This window comes from Hemitrygon akajei, chromosome 9 (genome assembly GCF_048418815.1).
Source record: "Hemitrygon akajei chromosome 9, sHemAka1.3, whole genome shotgun sequence".
Classification (NCBI taxonomy): domain Eukaryota; kingdom Metazoa; phylum Chordata; class Chondrichthyes; order Myliobatiformes; family Dasyatidae; genus Hemitrygon; species Hemitrygon akajei.
Window position 1 is genome coordinate 172,719,405 of NC_133132.1, and position 13,344 is coordinate 172,732,748.

A 13,344-nucleotide genomic window follows, 5' to 3' on the forward strand; every position below is an offset into this window, starting at 1 on the left:
CTGGTTGGCAGATAGAAAGCAAAGGGTAGCGGTGAATGGGTGTTTCTCGGAATGGCAGGTGGTGACTAGTGGGGTGTCACAGGGCTCGGTATTGGGACCACAGCTGTTTATGATTTACATCAACGATTTAGATGAAGGCATTGAGAATAACATCAGCAAATTTGCTGATGATACTAAGCTGGGTGGCAGTGTGACATGTGATGAGGATGTTAGGAGAATTCAGAGTGACTTGGATAGGCTGGGTGAGTGGGCAGATACTTGGCAGATGACGTTTAATGTGAATAAGTGTGAGGTTATCCACTTCGGGAGTAAGAACAGGAAGGCAGATTATTATCTGAACAGTGTAGAGTTAGGTAAGGGAGAAATACAAAGAGTTCTAGGAGTCCTTGTTCATCAGTCACTGAAGGTGAATGAGCAAGTGCAGCAGGCAGTGAAGAAGGCTAATGGAATGTTGGCCTTTATTACAAAGGGAATTGAGTACAAGAGCAAGGAAATCCTCTTGCATTTGTACAGAGCCCTGGTGAGACCACACCTGGAGTATTGTGTACAGTTTTGGTCTCCAGGGTTAAGGAAGGACATCCTGGCTGTAGAGGAAGTGCAGCGTAGATTCACGAGGTTAATTCCTGGGATGTCCGGACTGTTTTACGCAGAGAGGTTAGAGAGACTGGGCTTGTACACGCTGGAATTAAGGAGATTGAGAGGGGATCTGATTGCAACATATAAGATTATTAAGGGATTGGACAAGATGGAGGCAGGAAATATGTTCCAGATGCTGGGAGAGTCCAGTACCAGAGGGCATGGTTTGAGAATAAGGGGTAGGTCATTTAGGACAGAGTTAAGGAAAAACTTCTTCTCCCAGAGAGTTGTGGGGGTGTGGAATGCACTGCCTCGGAAGGCAGTGGAGGCCAATTCTCTGGATGCTTTCAAGAAGGATCTAGATAGGTATCTTATGGATAGGGGAATCAAGGGATATCGGGACAAGGCAGGAACCGGGTATTGATAGTAGATTATCAGCCATGATCTCAAAATGGCGGTGCAGGCTCGAAGGGCCGAATGGTCTACTTCTGCACCTATTGTCTATTGTCTATTGTCTATTGTTTATTCCTCGAGCACCTCATTTACTCCATGCTGTCTATATTTTTTGTATGTATCTCTCTTTTTCCTAACCAAATTTCCAATATCCCTTGAAAACCATTGCTCTCTCAAAATTTTAATATACAATAGACAGTAGGTGCAGGGGTAGGCCATTCGGCCCTTCTAGCCAGCACCACCATTCACTGTGATCACGGCTGATCATACACAATCAGTACCCCGTTCCTGCCCTCTCCCCATATCCCTTGACCCCGCTATCTATAAGAGTATCTAACTCTCTCTTGAAAGCATCCAGAGACTTGGCCTCCACAGCCTTCTGGGGCAGAGCATTCCACATATCCACCACTCTCTGGATGAAAAAGTTTTTCCACATCTCTGTTCTAAATGGCCTACCCTTTATTCTTAAACTGTGGCCTCTAGTTCTGGACTCACCCATCAGCGGGAACATGCTTCCTGCCTCCAGCATGTCCAATCCCTTAATAATCTTATATGTTTCAATCAAATCCCCTCTCATCCTTCTAAATTCCAGTGTATACATGTCAGGGTCCGATCCGGAACCGCGGTCCGGGTTTTGATCCGGTCCAGGGGCTCCAGACTCTGGTTCCTGCAGTTGTCCCTCCCGTCACCCGTGATCTAGTTAGGACCCTCCTGGTTCAAGGAGACACACCTGTAACTCATTGAGCTGCAGGTGTTTATAAGGGGCCTTGGGACTGGGACCAGACGGGTGGTCGTTTTGTTCTGTTTCCCCTCCGGCTCTGAACTCGTCTCTGCATTCTGTTATCCCGCCCAGGCTCAGACCTATTCTTCATCATGCTTCTCTGCCTGTACCAGTACTACCAGGTTGGTCCGCTCTCCCACCTTTCTTCCCATGCGCTGGTCCCGCTTCTCCGCTTGGTTTTGTGTTTCGCGCGGTTGCGCTGTCTGCCGGCCGTTTCCGAATTTCCCGTTGTCATGGCTGTTGTGTTAGTCAACCTGGACCTATGCCCGTTCCTACCCCTTGCCCCTGTCGGGCACGTCTGGCCAACCTGCCTCGGCCCAGCAGTGGTTCGGCCTGTTCTTATCCCTTGCCTCCGTCGGGCGGTTCCGGCCGATGGGCCGTGGCCCGGCGGGGGTTCTGCCCGTTCCTATCCCTTGCCTCCGTCGGGCTGTTCCGGCCGATGGGCCATGGCCCGGCGGGGGTTCTACCCCCTCCTTCTCTTCCGCCCAAACTCTGGGATAGAGCCCGCATCTGCCTAGGGGTCCGCGTCGTGCCCAGGCCTCCGGTGTTTCCGCCTGGGAGGCGCCCCTACCCGGGATACATGCAGCCCGCCCAGGGAAGGCTCTCCGCTAGCCTATCGCCACCTAGACCTGTCTGTCTGTCTACCTGTCTACCTGCCTGAACCTTGAGGACCTGTCTACCTGCCTGTCTGAACCCGGGGACCTGTCTACCTGCCTGAACCCGGGGTCCTGTCTACCTGCCTGCCTGAAACTCGAGGACCTGCCTGCCTGAACCCGGGGACCTGTCTACCTGAACCCCGGTGACCTGTCTGCCTGCGTGCCTGAATCCGGGGACCTGTCTACCTGAACCTGAACTTCGGGAGCCACTCCACTCCACCTGCCTGGACTCTATCTGCCTGAACCCCAGCTACCCTTAAGTGCCATGGCATCCCCATCCTGTTTTCCCCCTAGTACTTCAGTGCCTGCGTCCTGTGTTTGGGTCCATCTGGCCCCCCTTGACAATACAAGCCCAGTCGCTCCAATCTTTCAACATATGACAGTCCCGCCATTCCAGGAATTAACCTTGTGAACCTACGCTGCACTCCCTCAATAGCAAGAATGTCCTTCCTCAAATTTGGAGACCAGAACTGCATACAATACTCCAGGTGGGGTCTCACCAGGGCCCTGTACAGCTGCAGAAGGACCTCTTTACTCCTATACTCAATTCCTCTTGTTATAAAACCCAGCATGCCATTAGCTTTCTTCACTGTCTGCTGTACCTGCATGCTTGCTTTCATTGACTGATGTACAAGAACACCTAGTGTTAATCTTTAATCTTTCCTTTCAACCTAACAGGAACATAAATATTCTGTACCCTCAAAATTTCACCTTTAAATGACCGCCATTTCTCTATTACATCCTTCCAATAAAACAAATTGTCCAAATCCACTCCTCCTAAATCCTTTCGCATCTCCTCAAAGTTAGCCTTTCTCCAATCAAAAATCTCAACCTGGGTCCAGTCCTATCCTTCTCCATAATTATATTGAAACTAATGGCATTGTGATCACTGGACCTGAAGTGCTCCCCAACACATACCTCCGTCACCTGACCTATCTCATTCCCTAACAGGAGATCCAACACTGCCCCTTTTCTAGTTGCTACCTCTATGTATTGCTGCCAAAAACTATCCTGCACACATTTTACAAACTCCAAACCATCCATCCCTTTTACAGTATGGGCTTCCCAGTCTATATGTGGAAAATTAAAATCTCCCACAATCACAACCCTGTGCTTACTACAAATATCTCCTATCTCCTTGCAAATTTGCTCCTCCAATTCTCGCTCCCCATTAGGTGGTCTATAATACACCGCTATAAGTGTTACTACACCTTTCCCATTTCTCAATTCCACCCAAATAGTCTCCCTAGACGAGCCCTCTAATCTATCCTGCCAGAGCACTGCTGTAATATTTTCTCTGACAAGCAATGCAATACCTCCCCCTCTTGTCCCTCCGATTCTATCACACCTGAAGCAACAAAATCCAGGAATATTTAGTTGCCAATCACACCCCTCCTGCAAACATATTTCACTAATAACTACAACATGATATTTCCAGGTATCAATCCATGCTCTAAGCTCATCCACCTTTCTTACAATTCTCCTAGCATTAAAATAAATGCTTTTAAGAAATTCTCCACCTCTTCCTCTCTGTTTATCTCTAACAGTACAAAGAACTTTACTGTCTTCTTTTTCTTCCTTCTCCCATACATCTGTTCCTACACTCTGGTTTCCCTCCCCCCTCGTATCTAGTTTAAATCCACTGGAGCCTCTCTAGCAAAGCTACCTGCAAGAATATTTGTCACCCTCCAGTTCAGATGTAAACCGTCCCGTCGGAACAGGTCCCACCTTCCCTGGAAAACTGTCCAATTATCTATAAATCTGAAGCCCTCCGTCCTGCACCATGTCTTCAGCCACATGTTGATCTGCACTATCTTACTATTTCTAAACCCACCTGCACGTAGCACTGGTAGCAACCCTGAGATTGCTATCCTGGAGGTCCTGTCCTTTAACTTGGCACCTACCTCCCTAAACTCACCTTTCAGGACCTCCTCACTCTTCCTACCCACGTCATTGGTCTCTACATGGACCACGACATCCAGCTGCCCACCCTCCCTCTTGAGAATACTGAGAACTCGATTCGAGATATCGTGGACCCTGGCACCAGGGAGGCAACAGACCATCCGGGATTCTCGATCTCTTCCACAGAACCTCCTATCTGTCCCCCTAACTATCGAATCCCCTATCACTACTGCTCTCCTCTTTTCCCTCCTTCCCTTCTGAGCTGAGGGTCCAGTCTTGGTGCCAGAGACGCAACTGTAGCAACTTGTCCCTGGTAGGTCGTCCCCACCAACAGTATCCAAAACGGTATACTTATTGTTGATCAGAACAGCCACAGGGGTGCTATGCTCTTCCTGTCTATTCCCCTTTCCTCTCCTGACAGTCACCCATCTACCTGTCTCCTGACTCCTAGGGATGACTATCTCCCTGAAACTCCTGTCTCTTTCTGCTTCTGCCTCCTGAATGATCTGAAGTTCATCCAGCTCCAGCTCCAGTCCCCTAACATGGTTTGTCAGGAGCTGCAGCTGGATGCACCTTTTGCAGGTGTAGTCATCAGGGACAACAGTGCTCACCCTGACTTCCCACATACTGCAAATGGAGCACTCAACTGCCCTAACTGCTGCCTCCATTACCTACTCCTAATCTAATTAGATTAATTAAAGGAGCTTACCCGGCCTTACCTCACCTGGAGTGAAGCTCGTACTCAGCCTCTGCTCGCTATTTAAATTCTCCCTCTGCCTTACGGGCCGACTTTCATGCACTTGCGCAGTTGTGCCCCATTTAAACCTCGCCTCTGCCTCTTCTCGCCGAAGCCTGATTGAGCCAAAGCCGACCCATTCTGCCTCAGTCCACTCCAACGATGGCTGCTGTATATGGCGGTCTATCTTTTTAAACCTTTGGCGCGTTACGTCACACGCCTGTGCAGTCTAGCCTCTTTGCCGTGATCAGTTAAAAAAAAAGCTTCTCTCCGAGCTTCTTTTACCTCTTCCTTCTCTGCCTCTTGCTGTGATTTAAATGTGCAGTATTAAACAAGGAAACAGTAATAAACTAAAATAAAATCTACCTACAGCTGTTTTGCCTTATCTCACTGAAGTCTTGAAGAGTTAAATCCTCGAATCCCCACTCTAACACTGCCCACTCCAACAAAGGGCATTCCACTTGCCCCTGCCTTATTTTTATTTGCCCTTGCTAATGAATCCTGATCTCTGATTGGTCACTGTTGTAATTGTAATGTTTCATGATTATTTGTCAGATGATAGTGAAAAGTCTCCAGACAAATACATTAAATGTTTTTCTCTCCATAGATGCAGCCTGATGTGTGAAATGCTTCCAGCATTTTCTGAACACAAGATATTCTGCTTATACCTTTTCAAAGGATATTGAAAACTTGGCTCGGAAAAAGAGAGAGATCTACAATAATATAGGCAGTATGGAGTAAATGTGGTGCTCAAGAAATATAAAGAATGTAAAAAGAATCTTAAAGAAATTAGAAAAGCTAAAAGAAGATACGAGGTTGCTTTGGCAAGTAAGGTGTAAATAAATCCAAAGGGTTTCTACAGTTATATTAATAGCAAAAGGATAGTGAGGGATAAAATTGGTCCCTTAGAGAATCAGAGTGGACAGCTATGTGTGGAACCGAAAGAGATGGGAGAGATTTTGAACAATTTCTTTTCTTCGGTATTCACTAAGGAGAAGGATATTGAATTGTGTAAGGTAAGGGAAACAAGTAGGGTAGTTATGGAAACTATGATAGTTAAAGAGGAGGAAGTGCTGGCTGTTTTAAGGAATATAAAAGTGGATAGATCTCCGGGTCCTGACAGGATATTCCCTAGGACTTTGAGGGAAGTTAGTGTAGAAATAGCAGGGGCTCTGACAGAAATATTTCAAATGTCATTAGAAACGGGGATGGTGCCAGAGGATTGGTGTATTGCTCATGTGTTTCCATTGTTTAGAAAGAGTTCTAAGAGTAAACCTAGCAATTATAGGCCTGTAAGTTTGACGTCAGTGGTGGGTAAATTAATGGGAAGTATTCTTAGAGATGGTATATATAATTATCTGGATAGACAGGGTCTGATTAGGAACAGTCAACATGGATTTGAGCGTGGAAGGTCATGTTTGACTAATCTCATTGAATTTTTTGAAGAGGTTACTAGGAAAGTTGACGAGGGTAAAGCAGTGGATGTTTTCTATATGGACTTCAGTAAGGCCTTTGACAAGGTTCTGCACTGAAGATTAGTTAGGAAGGTTCAATCTTTAGGTGTTAATATTGAAGTAGTAAAATGGATTCAACAGTGGCTGGATGGGAGATGCCAGAGCGTAGTGGTGGATAACTGCTTGTCAGGTTGGAGGCTGGTGACTAGTGGTGTGCCTCAGGGATCTGTACTGGGTCCAATATTGTTTGTCATAAACATTAATGATCTGGATGATGGGGTGGTAAATTGGATTAGTAAGTATGCAGATGATACTAAAGTAGGTGGCATTGTGAATAATGAAGTAGGTTTTCAAAGTTTGCAGAGAGATTTATGCCAGTTAGAAGAGTGGGCTGAACGATGGCAGATAGGGTTTAATGTTGATAAGTGTGAGGTGCTACATTTTGATAGGAATGATCCAAATAGGACATACATGGTAAATGGTAGGGCATTGAAGAATACAGTAGAACAGAGTGATCTAGGAATAATGGTGCATAGTTCCCTGAAGGTGGAATCTCATGTGGATAGGGTGGTGAAGAAAGCTTTTGGTATGTAGGCCTTTATAAATCAGAGCATTGAGTATAGGAATTGGGATGTAATGTTAAAATTGTACAAGGCATTGGTAAGGCCAAATTTGGAGTATTGTGTTCAGTTCTGGTCACCGAATTATAGGAAAGATGTCAACAAAATAGAGAGTACAGTGGAGATTTACTAGAATATTACCTGGGTTTCAGCACCTTTTATAGAGAAAGGTTGAACAAGTTAGGTCTTTATTCTTTGGAGCGTAGAAGGTTGAGGGGGGACTTGATAGAGGTATTTATATTTATGAGGGGGATAGATAGAGTTGATGTTGATAAGCTTTTTCCATTGAGAGTAGGGGAGATTCAAATGAGGACTTGAGTTGAGAGTTAAGGGGCAAAAGTTTAGCGGTAACACGAGGTGGAATTGTTTTACTCAGAGAGTGGTAGCTGTGTGGAACGAGCTTCCAGTAGAAGTGGTAGATGTAGGTTCGGTATTGTAATTTAAAATAAAATTGGATAGCTATATGGACAGGAAAGGAATGGACGGTTATGGGCTGAGTGCAGGTCGGTGGTACTAGGTGAGAGTAAGCGTTTAGTATGGACTAGAAGGGCCGAGATGGCCTGTTTCTGTGCTGTAATTGTTATATGGTTATATGATGCTGGAAATCCAGAACAATATGCACAAAATGCTGGAGGAACTTAGCAGGTCAGGCAGCATCTACAGAGAGGGATGACGGACATCGTTTCGGGCTGTTTTTATTTCAAATTCCCAACATCTGCATTGCATTAGAAATCACAATAGAGGAACAATGTGTCAGGCCACCTCTGCTGTTGCAGTGGTACGTGTTCTAATGCAAGGTCTTGATCCGAAATGTTGACCATTCTTCTGTCTCCATAATGCTTAACCTGCTGAGCTCCTCCAACAGTACATATTTCTCCTAATTCCATTACCTGCAGTCTCTTGTGGTTCTAAACTCCACAGTACCTTATCTACTGATTGAAGCCTATTACTATAATCTGCACGGGTGTGTGGCCGCACAGGAACTGAAATGCTCACTCGCACATAGCCTTCATTGCCATGCAGCTCAACATGTTTACAAAATGGGAAAACTTTTCTTTCTAGAACTTCATTGTACCCTTCATTTAATAAATAAAAAGTTTGTGGATTTTCAGAGTTCATTCCAAATATTCAGATTATGCATATCACAAATTTTTTTTTATTTAAAGTGCTGCGCAGTTTTCAGGCCATTTAAAAATTTCCTGTTCACAATGATTGGTCCGCACAGCTGTAAAAAAAAAAATTAGAGGGAGCATTGGTTAGGAGGTTAAAGCCTAATGGTTCAAACCGGGGTCAACAAGTCTGTAGATGTCATGGGTCCGATGTCTGTCAGTCCACAGGTACAGAAGACGCTGGAGGGCTAGAGGTGACCTATCATGGGGTTAGAGGACTGTCTGTATGTCTGAGTGGGTGGGTAGGTGGGATGGAAGAAATGGGCTAATTTTGCAGTTTTATTGCTGTTGTTTTATGAGCATGTTGAATATGTTCTGTTGGCATGGGAATGCCAGTGAATTTCCTGAAATACCATGGGTTCTTAACTTGGTAAGCAGCCTCATCTGTGGCACCTTGTCAAAGGCCTTCTGTAAGTCTAAGTATACAACATTCACTGCATCCCCTTTATCTATACTAAGTATAATCTCCTCAAAGAATTCCAACAGGTTCGTCAGGCAAGACTTTCCCTTAAGGAAACCATGCTGACTTTGTCCTATTTTGTCCTGTGTCACCAAATACTCCGTAACCTCATCCTTAACAATTGAATCCGATATCTTCCCAATCACTGAGGTCTGGCTGACTGATCAGGACATCGATAGGATGCAAAATTGAGCTGAGAAGTGGTAGATGGACTTCAACCCAGATAAGTGTGAGGTGGTTCATTTTGGTAGGTCAAATATGATGGCAGAATATAGTATTAATGGTAAGACTCTTGGCAGTGTGGAGGATCAGAGGGATCTTGGGGTCCGAGTCCATAGGACACTCAAAGCTGCTGCGCAGGTTGACTTTGTAGTTAAGAAGGCGAATGGTGCATTGGCCTTCATCAACTGTGGGATTGAGTTCAAGAGCCAAGAGGTAATGTTACAGCTATATAGGACCCTGGTCAGACCCCACTTGGAGTACTGTGCTCAGTTCTAGTCACCTCACTACAGGAAGGGTGTGGAAACCATAGAAAGGGTGCAGAGGAGATTTACAAGGATGTTGCCTGGATTGGGGAGCATGTCTTATGAGAAGAGGTTGAGTGAACTTGGCCTTTTCTCCTTGGAGCAGCAGAGGATCAGAAGTGACCTGATATAGGTATGTAAGATGATGAGAGGAGTTGATATTGTGGATAGTCAAAGACTTACTCCCAGGGCTGAAATGGCTAACACGAGAGGGCACAGGTGGAGTAGTTTACTATGCAGAGAGTGGTGAATGCGTGGAATGGGCTGCCAGTGACTGTGGTAGAGGTGGATACATTAGGGTCTTTTAAGAGAGTCCTGGATAGGTACATGGAGCTTAGAAAAATAGAGGCCTATGGGTATTGCTAGGTTTACTCTTGGAACCCTTTCTAAACAATGGAAAAACATGAGCAATATGCCAATCCTCCGGCACCATCCCCGTTTCTAATGACATTTGAAATATTTCTGTCAGAGCCCCTGCTATTTCTACACTAACTTCCCTCAAGGTCCTAGGGAATATCCTGTCAGTACCCGGAGATTTATCCACTTTAATGTTCCTTAAAAGTGCCCGCACTTCCTACTCTTTAACCGTCATAGTTTCCATAACTACCCTACTTGTTTCCCTTACCTTACAGAATTCAATATCCTTCTCCTTAGTGAATACCGAAGAAAAGAAATTGATCAAAATCTCTCCCATAATAAATCTTTCTTTGAACTTTGATGGGTCATGAAGTTTGTTATATGGTAGCAGTACATTGCAATACATAAATAAAAACTGTAAGTTACAGTAAGAAGTGTATATTTTTAAGATTAAAATAAATAAGTAGTGCAAGAAAAAAATGAAAAACAATGAGGTAGTGTACATGGGTTCATTGTCGATATCTGAAGGCAGAAGGGAAGAAGCTGTTCCTGACTCTTTGAGTGTGTGTCTTCAGTCTTCTGTACTTCCTTCCTGATGGTTGCAATGAGAAGAGGGCATGCCCTGGGTGATGGGTGCCCTTAGTAATGAATGCTGCCGTTTTCAGACATTGCTTCTTGAAGATGTCCTGGATGCTGGGGAAGCTAGTGCCCATGATGGAGCTGACTGAGTTCTCAACTTTCTGCATCATATCTTGATCCTTTGCAGTGCCCCCCAACCATAACAAAAGTTGATGCAGCCAGCTTCACTGCTCTCCACTATACAAGTGTAGAAATTTGCAAGTGTCTTCGTGACATAAGCACCAAATTTTCTGAAACTCCAAATGGAAAAAACTGCTGTAGAGCCTTCTGTGAAACAGCACCAATGTGTTGGGCACAGAATAGATTCTCGGAGGTGTTGACACCCAGGAATTAGAAATTGCTCACCATTTCCCTCAAAGAGGACCAATGTGTTTCCCTGTCTTACCCTTTAAAAACTGTATAAAACCAATAAAAATAAATAATGGGCAGCCAGGAAGATATTGAGTGCAGTCTCTGAGACCATTCTAATGTTATGTATTGCTATTGATGATCAAGAGTGCTGTTCTCCCAAGGGAAGGGTACTTATCTGTCATGGGAGGGGTAAGAGTTCACAGGATTTAAGACAATGACTGTGATTTGGATTTGATATCTTGGTGCAGGGAGTAGAAATCCATGTAATCACCTGTCAGGTTTGGTACAGTTAGTATACCATATGTATGATGTATCATTGTAAATGTCTTATTGGTGAAGGATCTCTCTCACAATGATTACAAAATCCCTAGATGAGCGTTTGAAGTGCAGAAACAGGAGATTAAGAACTTGATGAAAAAGTTAAGAGCCTGAAACATCGACTATTTATTCCTCTCCATAGATGCTGCCTGACCTTCCGAGTGCCTCCAGCATTTTGAATGTGTTGCTCACGGCTGTGTTGGTTGTTAATACAAATGACAAATTTCATTGAATGTATCTATGTACATGTGAGAAATAAATACATCTCAAAACAAATCTGAATCAAATATCTAGCATCTGCAGTATCTCGTGTCGGAGTTAAGAACTAAATAACTCAATGGGATTAGAGTAGACGTGTGCTTGGTGGGCGTCCATGTATTTGAGATTCAGAAGAACTTGGGAGTCCTTATGCAGAACACCCAGAAGGTTAACTTGCAGGTTGAGTCAGTGGTGAGGAAGGCAAATGCCATGTTAGTATTCATTTCAAGAGGTCTAGAAGATAAGAGCAAGGATGTGATGCTTTGGCTTTATAAGGCACTGCTGAGGCTTCACCTTGAGTATTGTGAACAGTTTTTGGCCCCTTTTCTTAGAAAGGATGTGTTGGCATTGGAGAGGGTTCAGAGGAGATTCACAAGAATGATTCTGGGAATGAAAGGCCCATCATACAAGGAATGTTTGATGGCTCTGGATCTGTACATACTGGAATTCAGAAGGATGAAGGGGGAACTCATTGAAACTTTTTGAATGTTGAAAGGCCTAGACAGAGTAGATGTAGAAGGGATGTTTCCCATGGTGGGAGAGTCTTGGACAAGAGGGCACAGCCTCTGGATTGAGGGATGCCCTTTCCAAACAGAGATGCGGAGAAATTTCTTTAGATAAAGGATGGTGAAATTGTGGAATTTGTTGCCACATGCGGCTGTGGAGGTCAGGTCACTGGGTGTATTTAAGGCAGAGATTGATAGATTTTTGATTGGACATGGCATGAAAAGTTTTGGAGAGAAGGCTCAGCACTGGGGTTGAGGAGGAGATTTTAAAAAGAACCAGCCATGATTGAATGGCCGAGTAGACTCAGTGGGCCAGGTGGCCTAATTCTGCTCCTATGTCTCATGGTATTATGGTTTCTAATGGTCTAAGGGGCTTGGGTCTGCATGCTTTGAGCTTTGGAATCCATTACTGTGAACCGCAGACCCTTTCTGCAACACTGAAACAAACTCCACCTGCTTCTGGAAGATTATTAACCTGTTTTAAGACTCCCTCAGATCAGCTTGAGAGTTGATGTTCTTCCACTGCAGAGAACTATCTGTAGCCACATGAATCCTCTTAGAAGCTTGTGAAGATTTGGCATGTCATCTCATCTAAATCTTTGACAAACTTCTTTAGCTGCACGGTGAAGAGTATCCTGATTGGTTTCATGATGGTCTGGTTTGGAAACAACAATGCCCAGGAATGGAAAAGCACACAAAAGCTCAGTCCATCTCAGGAAACACCCTCCCCATCACTGAGCACATCTTCAAGGAGCACTGTTGCAGGGAAGCAGCATCCACCATCAAGGACCCTCTAGACAACGGTTCCCAACCTTTATTATGGCATGGACCAAAACCATTAAGCAAGATTTCCATGGACCCCTGAGTTGGGAACCCCTGGCTGTTGGTAGAAGTTGCTAGGTGAAGCCATATTGGTGGGGAAGGGGGATGAAGTAAGAATCTGGAAGCCGCAACCACAAGGCTTCACCTCTCACCTTCCAGCTTGTCCTCCCCCTCCCCTCATCTTCTTAATCTGGCTTCTTCCCCCTTCCTTCCCAGTCCTGATGAAGGGTCTCAAACCACAACATTAACAATTTATTCATTTCCATAGATGCTACCTGACCTGCTGGGTTCCTCCAGCATCTTGTGTGTGTTGCACTGGATTTCCAGCATCTGCAGAATCTCGTGTTCCTACATTACCACCCTATCTACTTGTTTTGCTACGTTCATGGGGATATAGGCTTGCACTGTGAGATCCCTCTGTACGTCAATGTTCCCAAGGCTCCTGATATTTATTGTTTATTTTCATCATTCATATGACTTCCCAAAATGTTACACTTCAAATTTTTCGGATGAAACATCATCTGCCATTTCCTCACCCATATTTTCAACTGGCCTGTATCCTGCTTATTCATTTGACAGCTTTAGTCATCATCCACAGCACCACTAACTTGTGTGTTGTCTTACTAATCAGACTAACACACTTTACTCAGTATCATTTACATACTGTGTATTACTTATCTTACAACACTTATTCTTGTGGAATAGACCACCGATCAGAGAAACATCACACCACCGTTATCTTGTGTTACCTATATCCAAGCC

General features: G+C 44.6%; 1 protein-coding gene across 8 annotated transcripts in view; it reads left to right on the plus strand.

The window, feature by feature from the left end:
• The window catches only part of LOC140733757 (4-galactosyl-N-acetylglucosaminide 3-alpha-L-fucosyltransferase 9-like), a 76,826-nt gene that overhangs the window by 50,226 nt on the left and 13,256 nt on the right, over nt 1-13,344 (plus strand). For 4 of the 8 annotated variants that reach the window (XR_012100343.1, XR_012100344.1, XM_073057494.1 and 1 more), the window contains exon 3: nt 5,712-5,932. The exons of the other annotated variants lie outside the window; for them this stretch is intronic. The gene's annotated coding sequence lies outside the window, so the exon portion shown is untranslated. The remainder of the gene's footprint in view (nt 1-5,711; nt 5,933-13,344) is intronic. 8 annotated transcript variants of the gene reach the window in all.